Genomic DNA, 11,066 nt, shown 5'->3' with positions numbered 1-11,066 from the left:
CTGTGAACAATGCTGCTATGAACGTTGGTGTGCAAATATCTTTTCGGATATGGGTTTTCAAGTCTTTAGGGTAAATATCCAGTAGGGGGATTGCTGGCTCATATGGTAGATCAATTCTTAGATTTTTGAGGAACCTCCGTACTGTTTTCCATAGTGGCTGTACCAATTTGCAGTCCCACCTGCAGTGTATGAGGGTTCCTTTTTCGGAATCAATTTTTAAGAGATGATTAGCAATCTCTAAAAGATCAGCTTCTGGGATGTAATGAGGATGTTATTTGAATAGCCATCATTGGACTACAGGGAAAGAAACCACTCAACTAAAAGGGGCAGCTAGTTATTTTAAAGATATTAGAGACAGGCTAATAGATACCCGAGAGTTAGACACATTGAGATGGAATGGGCAAGTCAAAGACTAAAGCCACCCTCTCTGTTTTTCATGATGAGAATCTGATTAGCTGAGCCCAGTATAATACTGGACCTCTCCCCTCCAGGTCCAATCAACTTGGGCAGGTTGACAATTTAAAGAAAGAAGCATGGATCAGGCGGCCTTCCCAAATATGTCTTCTGCAGCTATTCTAATGATTAAGCACACAGACTCAAAAGCCAGAGCGCTTGGGTCAGAATCCCAGCTCTACCACTTGCCAGCTGTGTGATATTAAACTAATGCCTTAACAACTCTGTGCTCACTTTCCTCTCCTGAAAATAAGAATGCTAATGATAGTGTTCAATGAACAACGTTATTCTGAGGGTGACATGAGTTAATACACAATATGTAGCACTTAGAACAATGCCTGGCATATAGAAAGGTGTTAAATATTATGTTTTAAGGGCCTGATGAAAGAATGAGAAAAACAAGAAGGAAGATTATACGCGAAGAAGTTCGACAGTGAAGGAAAGGAGAGAAATGCAGTGGTAGTTTCCTGGGAAATCAGTATGGGTGATGGGGATGTATCAGTCCTGGGAAGTATGAAAACCTTCATCATTTCAAGGAGCAGAGCCAGGAATGAAGCAGTAAGCTAGAGCGAGACTGAAGAGCTGGTGGGGCAAAGTCGCAGAGGACACGGGAAGGTGCGACATTAACAGCAGAAGTGCGGAAAGAGCAAAGGGTGGTAGGGATGTGGAGGGACAATGGAGAGGAAAAAATTCACATCCGATGGCCCTGCTCATTGCCATGAATGTGTTGGCAGAGTCTTCAGCCAAGAACGAAGGTCCACAGTATATTTAGATGCTTAAGGGAATCAAGAATCTTTCAGAATAATTTAGATGTTCCTTTTATATTAAATTAAAAACCAAAAACCTCAGCTGTAATGAGTTCCTCTCATCTTTATGTACCAACAATATACTAGACATACCTCTCTTAGCACCTAACATATTTTGTTTGAATGATTTGTCTGTCTGATCCGCCTTCTCGAATGTTATCTCTGGATGAAGACAACTTAGGAGAAGGGATACGGAAGTGCTATGTGCTTGCCAAGTTTCCTCTCTGTGAAATTAATAAAAAAATAATAAGCAAATGATGCTTTGGGTCAGAATTAAGGATTGGTGAGTTAGTTTCATCCCCTTCAAAGAACCATTGGATAAATAAATAAATGATGTTGACATGGTGAATTTAATATGGAAATGACAGGAATGGGAGAAAGAGATAATTAACTGCTGGGCACATTCTAAATAATTAAAACATATTTGTTGAATGACTGGATGAGTACATGAATGACATTTAAGTCTCAACTGAAGTGAGGAAGAATGTGTCTTCCATTCAACTCTTTCTGTTTTATGAACATCATGACGAAGATAGAATAAGCTAGTGAAAAAAGGCTACGAAACTCACTGGTTGGATTGATCTGGTTCTACAGATTGGCAGGGTGATATAGAGATCCAGTGAACAAATTTTTTTTCTAGTGGTGCTTAGAACCTCTGGAGGTGATCTCAGAAAGGGTTTCTACGGATGCTCCCTCAAAACTATGCGAAACCCCAAATCTGAAATTTTCTGGTGGATACCCTATTAGTTTCTGAGGTGTCCTTTGATAGTTATAGGTCTGTGATGGGGGATATTTGTTTTTTGACCATCGTTTCATGCTGGTTTGCTGGCACATTAAAGCCAAGGGTATCAATTATTTTTTGTGCTGGCCTGTAACTGACCATTTTTCAATGTAGAATAGTCTAGAGCAGTGGCTCTCAAACTTTAGGGTAGATCAGAATCACCTGGTGGTCTTCTTAAACACAGATTGCTGGCTCTACCTCTAGAATTTCTCATTCAGTTGGCCTGAGGAAGGGCCTGAGAATTTCTAACATTTCCCAGGTGATGCTACTTCTGCCGTTTCTGGACCACACTTGGCCTAGAATTCTCTTTCTTCACATCTGCCATTCAGCTTCAATTAATAGAGAGTGATCTCTCCCAGCAAAGTGGATGGCCTTAGTTCTCCATCCAGGCTTTTCTCTGATTCCTGCACTCTTTGTTCACTGTAGCCAGCAGAAGTGGGCTCTAGAGTAGAAGGGAACTTGAAGACCACCTGCAAAAAAAGAGCGATGGTGTCTTTTCAACTTGGCTGGGTAAGCTCTGCTCAGGGGACTCAGAGCACCCTTCCCACTGTTGTTGGCAAAGGCTGGCATACGGCATTGTGCCTCTTCAAAGAACATTTGTACTGGGGCCCAGATCTGTGGTTTTGGTCTCTGTTGGTGATAAAACTCTTGTCTTCACCTACTTGGCAGAGGACCCTGCTCTGATTGAGGAAACACTGACCTCTGCTCTTACAACTGCCCCCACGTATCTCTTGGCTCAGCTCCAGTGACCTGCTCCAGCCCTTCTTCCCAGCCAGTTCTGCCCCTTACTTTTTCCTCATGCTGCCGGTGAAGATCCTGCCAGACTCCCTCCTCAGTGGCCCAGAGAACCACCTTGCCTCCTTCTGGCAATTGCTCCTGTTTCCCAGGTATTTATTCGCTCTCCTTTTCTTCAGCCACCCTCCTGAGGGCATGGTGTATTCCACTTTGAATGTCTCCCTCCCACTCCTCCACTATGATGTCCAGACCAGTGTTGTGGAGTACACAGTGGGTACTCAATACACCCATGCTTTCCAAGCGTAGAAAAGGCCTCAGTCTCATTCCACTGGAAGAATGTTCACCTGATCTCCATCTATAACAATTCCCTTCACAACACACACTTATATTTTAAGAGACTACTTTACTTTCAAAATACTTAAGTTCTTGTATTAGAAAAGAGTCGATGCCAGCTTCCAATCAGGAGTTTGTCTTCCAGTGTTACAATCACTGTTTGGGGAAATTCTTTTACTGGAGATCGGAATGAGACATGCCAGCTTTGGAGGTGTGTGGACGATGAAGACTGTGTGGGAAGGAGGAGGTCTATGATTATTGGCAACCGAGTAAGAATTACTCTGAACCTAGAAAAATTCAATGTTACATTTTTGTATTTCCATTTCCCGTCTTTGTAATTCATCTGTCAAATTGGATAATGACAACTGTAGAACTTACCTACTTGTGATTTTAAAATATCCAAGATTATGAAAATGCTTTGAAAAGTGCAAGGTAAGATGTAAATACAAAGTATTCTATTTCTGTCTGCACACAGATTTTAAGATTTCAGTTCTGACATGATATCTTTTAGCCATTGAACAATATCTGTGGGCCACTATGGGTGTGTGTGTGTAATACACACTCACACACATTATTTTTTTATCAGCAGTAAAATTTATTTTAAAGAAAACATTACAGATTTAGTTAAAATCCACTGAGTACTCCTCCCCAATTTCATTTCTCTTTCTTTTCTTAGAAGGAACCAACACTTTGAATTAGATGTTTACCATTTCTACACATTTAAAAAAAACTTTTATTATATATATGGCCATAAATAATATATAGAATTGGCTTTCATATCTTAAAACTTTATATAAATGGTTGTACAACATTCAAGTCATTCTGCAACTTTCCTTGCTTTCCTCAGCATTATATATAATTTACATATAACATATTATTTTTATTGCAGAGTAATTGATATTCAAAAATTGCACACATGTAATGCATACATCTTGATGAGTTTGGACATATGTGTATACCTGTGATGCCATCACCACAATCAAGGTTCTAAGCAGATCCACCATCTCATGGACACTCTTAAATAGAGTCTACATGTCTGCATGTGCCTATTGTTATACCAGCAACAATTTTTTATAAAAGGTCTGTCCATGGCAAGTGTATGTCAAGAGTATCATGATAAGACATTTGTATGTCCAGGCTTAGCGAAGTGGACTTAAAGCCTGGTCCTGAACATAACGAGTTAAGTCATACACATATGTATGAACTATACTTGATTCAGATATACCATTGGTCACATTCTATCACCTTGAACACAATAGGTGCGTATTGCCAATGTCTGATTTAATAGTTAGCTTCCCAGGGATGTGTTAGTCCTATATCCTGATCCCCAACATTCTGGAAGAATTTCTTCTGTGCTTTAGTCTTTGATTCTGGATTAATATTCATAAACTGGCATTGGCTGTTGCAAATCTATTTCTTAAAGGCTTTTTATAAACCCTCTCTTATGAAAGGTAATTTACCTGCTAGACCAAGAAATTTCCTGTGCCTTGGTGGGAGTTGTCATTCCAGAAAAAGTTCACTGGGACTGAGTCTTGCTAGGAAAACTAAGATTTTGCATTTCAAACACTCTTGAGAAACTCAAGTACACTGCTTTTGACTTATAAGCAGGGCAGGCTTATGATAAACAAAGATCTTGTTTCACATAACTGATTACGTTTGACATGAGAGGTATAGGCTAGACCTTGACTCCAGTGAATGAAATTGCCAATTGCTATTTACAGAGGTTAGCTCGGTGCCTGTGATACGTTTGTGAAACCTCATTAATTCAGACTTCATTAATTTAGAATCTGGGTTTCTATAGAGAGGTACATCCTTTACATTTATTTTTGTGTTAACTACAAAAAAGATTCCGCTGCAAGGATTGGCAATGTGAAAACTTACAGTGGGGATACATGTGACACATGTAAGTATAATTTAAGCAAACTGAGCCCTCTCCGTGGTGTTCTCCCAGTCTGTATTTGAGTTATTGCAAAACAAAAAATGAGTGTGGGGTGGATACAGCAGCAATGCATGGAGATTGTAACTAGAAACGCAGACCCAAGGCTCTTCCTTCTCTCCTATGACCACATGTTTCTTGCTCGTGGCATCTCTGCTTCTCCCTGACATCTGTTCCATTTTCTTTACTAATCAGTTCCTCTGTGTGCCTGTAATTACTGGGGCTTGACAATATCATTTGCAACTGGCCACTGTGTTCTTATTGGCTCCAAACACAAAATGCTCAGGCTTCTAGGGTTATCTATTCCAAATCCCCTACATGACAACTGTCTTATGTATGAGGCTTTAAAGTTCATATGCTGTGGACCAGGCCAAATATTGACAGCCCTTGTTCTAATCAGTCTTCCATAGTTGAGAAAGAGCTACACATGACAGGCCATGACCACCTTGGAAGACCAACGTCTCTTAGAATTGGGACTCTGGGTAAGTTGGCTGCTTTGATCCACTTTTGTCAAAGGAAGAAAATAGTGTCCACAAAGGGTGAGACTTCAGTTCTAGCACAGTCACATTCTTACCCAGCAACCCTTCACATCTTCTCCTCTTTGTTGTGGGACCATGCAAACTAAAACAACTTAGACCTGGGGTCCATTTAGGTAGTGAGGCACAGGACCCCTGAGGCCTATGTGCCTCCATTGCCCTTCAATATTACACTTGCCCAGTGACGGGTCTTTGACCCTCTTCTCTTCTTCACACTCTCCCTGAGAAATCTTTACCCAAGCCCAGGGCTTTAGTCTTTATAACGACCCCAAATCTATGTCTCCCACTAAATTCTTCACCAATCTCCAGACTATTGTGTCCAATTTCATCCTGGACATCTTATCTGTATGTGTACCATAGTCATCTGAAATTCACAGGTGCAAGTCAAAACGATTATCTTTCCCTGAAACCTCTTTTTTTCAACTTCCTAAATTTCCCAGTTTAGCAAATGCCAAGAGCTTCTCTCCTACCGTCCAAGTCTGAACAGTCCTAACAGTCTGGGTCTTCTCTTTCCACCAGCCATATTTATCCAGAATTAACCCCTTCCGCGTAATACCCACTGTCACTGCTTTTGTTCACATCTAGTTTCTTCATTAGATTTCTGCAATAACCTCCCAACTAGTAGTTCTGACCTGTTTTTTATTTTTTATTTTTCTCTTCCAATCTCTCTGCCATACTACTTCCAGGATTATCTTTCTAAAAATGACCTAATGTCAATTCCTTCATTAAACTTCAATGACTCCCCATGGAAGTGTTTATAGGATAAACTGCATAGTGTACTTTATTAGACTCTTTACAGTTTGCCTTCCACCACCTTTCCCTCCTCAGATCCTTGTTCCCTATTACTCCTGGGCCTCAGTCATGCCCAGCTATCCCTCATCCCCACATGTGCCAAGTTCTTCTGCAACTTTGTATAATAGCATAATGCCTTTCTGTTGGGATATTCTTGTGCTATCAGTTCAAAACGGTTGGCTCAAAACTCTCAGAACCCAAATCTTCTGGCCTACCTGTCCTACAGCAGCAGCTTCTTCCTTGGAACTCCCAAAGTTTTTTGTCCATTCTTTCACTAAAGTACTAAACACACTGCATTGGAATTATTTATTTTCTAGTGGTTTGCAAACTCAGCTAACTTCAAGGTTAAAGAGGTAACATTAATGTTATGATGGGGCTGAATGATGACAATTGAAATTGGTAAACGGAGAGAATGCATAGACTGACCAAAGGCCTTTGTAGTGGACACTTTTTCCACTTTTTCTCCCTCACCAAATTTGAGTACCTTCCTATATTTTCATCATTTCCATAAAGTCTTACCATGAAGCTGAAGACTCTTTGGCAGTGGGGGTGCAGGTGTGGCCTGCGGTTCCACCAATTAGAAGTACCTGCAGGAGACATGATGGGAACTGAGTAATGATAGCAGGGCAGGCTGTGAAAGGGCACTGATAAGCTGGCTGGCCTGCTGGGGAGGGAATCTGGTCCTGTGGATGGCCATGTGGAGCTTCAGGAGGTGGGTTCCAGGCAGGAGTGGCAGTGGGGTTCTCCAAGGGAGGCCTCTGTGATGCAGTTGGGTTTGTTCCTGGCTGCAGACTTTCAGAGTTAGTCTCTCTGGCTCTCCTGGAGGGTCTCTGACTTACCTAATATCCTATAATACATTTATTTTATGCTTAAGTTAGCTGGAATGGATTGTGTCATTTGTACCTAAGAAACCCTGATTGAAAGATAATTAGAACTGAAAACATATACTATATAGTATTAGTGTTGTATTACTGTGCTAACAAATTACCACAAACAGTGGCTTAAAATAACATAAATTTTACCACGTTACAGTTCTGTATGTCATAAGCCTGACACAGGTCTCACTGGGCTAAAATCAGGGTGTCGGCAGGACTGGATTTCTTTCTGAAGACTAGGGGAGACTATCTCTTAGCCATTTTCACTTGCTAGAAGCCAAATATATTCTTTGGTTCTTGGCACTCTCCTTCCATTTTCAAAGCCAGCAACAGCAGGTCAAGTACATTTCACGCTTCAAATTTTTCCTGTTCCTTCTTTTGTCCTATTTTTATCTGTCTGACTGAAGCTGAGAAAGGTTTTCTGCTTTTAAGGATTGATGTGATTAGATTGTGCCCACCTGCATAAATGCAGGATGCTCTCTCCATCTCAAGGTCCTTTAAACTTAATCACATCTGAAAAGTCCCTTTTGCCATGGAAGGTAACATGGAAGGCTCCCAGGATTAGGATGTAGACATCTTTGGGCTTCCATTCATCTGCTAAATATAATTCATATTTATACATAAAATACATAATGTTTACGTAAACATACAATACAACTATATCCACATTTTGAGAGAAATTTCGATGCCTGGTTTTTATGGTTCCCTCCAGTTCACTTTATTCTTCAAAGAAATAATCTTGTCTTATTCATCTTCATGTGCTCAGATGCACTTGATATGTACAGAGTAGACTGTTGACTGTTAACTTAACCAGACAAACTTCACCAGAAAGCCAAACCTGCTTTCCTGTGAGTGTGGCTGAGGCTGCATCGGGGTGGATACGGCCCTGGCTGGCACACAGCTTCTCCTGAGCTCCACTACGGTGGCGTCGGGTGCTTCCCTGTGGCACTGTCTCCTGTTTACATGCGCCAGCTGCTGCCTCAGCACCCGGGAACCTCATACTGCATGCCTTTAATTATTTCTCCATCATCCTAGGGAAATGAGGCAGACTCAGGTACAAAGGGCAAAAATAAAGACACAAGGTCTTGAACTTTTCCACCACCCCCATATGAGAGTCTGGAGAGGTCAAGAGAAGGGCAGAACTGTTGACTTTCTGCTCAGGCCTCCCCCCACTGGACCTCACAGATGTCCTTTCTGCCACTCACAATCCATCACACGGTAACTGGGTTCAGTGGTAGAAAGACAGACTGTGAGGGGGTAAAGTCAAAAATGCCTTCTAGAAGCCCAGGGGAACTTTTCAGGAGACAGTACATCTGGCAATGCTTCGAACTAGGACTGGCCTAGATCCTGTGATGAAACAAACAAACAAACAAACAAACGTGGTGGATCTGTTTAACGCATGGGAGCCCAGTTAGAGATCTTAAATGACTTTCCACTGTTCTCTAGATAGAGTCCTAAATCATTAACGAGGGCGCACAATGCCCTGCATGATCCGATCGCTGCCTACCTCTCTGGTTTCTTCACTCAGCAATATTTTCCTGGCTCTCAACAGCCCACAGAGTTAGTTGCCTTCCAGTTCTTCAGAGTGGCCATTTCCTGTGCTCCTGTTATGTCCTTTCCCCTGATTGTTTCCCCCTTCCATTTCCTACTGCTTCATCTGGCTAACTCACACTCCACTTTAGGCCTCCGCTTAAATTCACTTTTTCAAGGAAAGCTTTCCTGACACCCTGGGCTAGTATTAGTGTTCGCAAGAGAAACAGAACCAGTAGGATATCTATATCTATATATCTATGTCTTTCTATATATCTATATCTATCTATCTCCGTCTCTATATCATTTAATCTATATATCTATATCTATCTATATCTATATCTATCTATCTATATAACTAGATATATATAGATAGATATGTATCTATATATAGATATATAGATAGACATAATATTTATCATAAAGAGTTGCCCCATGTGATTGTGGAGTCCAAGAAGTCCCACAATGTACTGTGTGCAAGCTGGAGACCAGGAAAGCTGGTGGCGTAGTTCCAGGCTGACTCTGACGGCCTGAGAGCCAAGAGCATCAATGGTGTAAGTCTCAGTCCAAAAAAAGAAGTCTGCTGTCCCAGGTCAAGTAGTCAGGTAGAGAGTGAATGCTCCCTTCACCTTTTTGTCTATCCGGCCCCTCATTAATGGATGGTGCCCACCCACATTGGGGAGGACAATCTGCTTTATTCAGTTGACCAATTCAAATGCTAATCTCATCCGGAAACACCATCACAGACATATCTGGAGATACTTAATCAAATATCTGGGCACCTCATGACTCATTCAGGTTGACACATAAAATTAACCATTATAGTATTCCTTTAATACATAACAACATGTCACAACTATAACAAATTTATTATCTGTACCAATGTGATTACTACTTCTAAGTTTGTCTTTCCCTTTTAGCCTGTAAATTCCATAAGGAACTTATCTTGTTCACCACTTTATCCTCAGAGTATAGCATAGTCTTGGGATAGAGTTGGCAATTAATAAGAATTTATTGGGTCTATAGCTTTCCAGTAAAATCCCACCATTTACTGATAAGATGTTACTGAAGAGATTGAGAGGTGGAGAGTTTCCAATTCGATTGCAAATTCTGAGGCAAATCAGTTCATCCTATGATTTTCTTTCCCTCAAAATTTTATCTCCCTTATTACTTATTCCTGAGTCTTAGCATTATTGAACAAATATTCAGTGCTAGAAGGAAGAGAACAAATGGCATGACATTGTGGGGAGAAATAAATTTAGAAAGCAGGCTTGGGTCTTGGGCTGGTTTTGTCAATAACCTGTGAGATGACTCTGGGAAGTTATTTAACTTCTACCCCTACAGGATTCACTTCTAGGCTTGGTCTGTGCCTCAACTCTGCTCTCCTATGGGCCAGGAGAAGAAGGGCCTTTCCATCTCTGTGCTTAAGGAGGGAGAAATGGTAGATGCATGTCTTCCTGTAGGTCTGCATTGAGAAATTTAAAAATTGCTCCCCAGCTTTGTAAAAATGCAGGGAGAACTCAAGTAATCAGGGCAAAGTGGGAAGGCAGAATGAGTCCCCTGAAAAGTTGAAGCTTGTAGAGATTATAGAGTTTATCTGGTTAAAGCCTATATTTTACAGATGAGGCTCCAGAGGACCATATAAGCTCACTGGTTTGCCACAAATTGGTGACAAACCAGGATTCAGGTTCACCTCCTTACACTTCAATCCCAGGGCTCTCTTTACGCCATCCACTCTAAGGACTTGTTACACATCTGAACATAGATACACATAAGCAAAATAATCAATAAACCAACATAACCCAGGTGCTAGCTGGGGTCCCCTTGTCCTTTGAAATGCAAATAATACTGTCCTGGGACCCTTATTCCATGGCCTGCGATCCATATATCCACCTTCCCTCCCAGTCTCTCCAGAGATGCTTATGGAAACTTAGTTTTCTGTTGATCACCTTGGGCTCAACTGAATTAATTTAACTTATAGATTATCTGGGCAACCTCTGTATGTCTGGCCTTTTCCTCAGTATGTTACCCCTTATTGGACAGGATTCTTTCACCTCCTCCAAGCGACACCATTAGAAGGCTATCTGTGTATGTGTAGACTAAAGTGAAAGTTCAAGGTCATGGAGAGAGTTTACATTGCAGCTGCGTAAACCACTTCACTGCATAATAGACACTCCATTTTTAAACCTCCTTAGGCATTTCCTGCTGACCACAACTCTCAGCAAAGGTGGCCTCCAGCAACATCGCACAGGCCCCTCTGTTTCCCATCTTCTCTCACATCCTACTCTG

Source organism: Rousettus aegyptiacus, unplaced genomic scaffold, assembly GCF_014176215.1.
Source record: "Rousettus aegyptiacus isolate mRouAeg1 unplaced genomic scaffold, mRouAeg1.p scaffold_m13_p_2, whole genome shotgun sequence".
In the NCBI taxonomy this organism is placed as follows: domain Eukaryota; kingdom Metazoa; phylum Chordata; class Mammalia; order Chiroptera; family Pteropodidae; genus Rousettus; species Rousettus aegyptiacus.
This window is presented reverse-complemented; position numbering follows the sequence as displayed.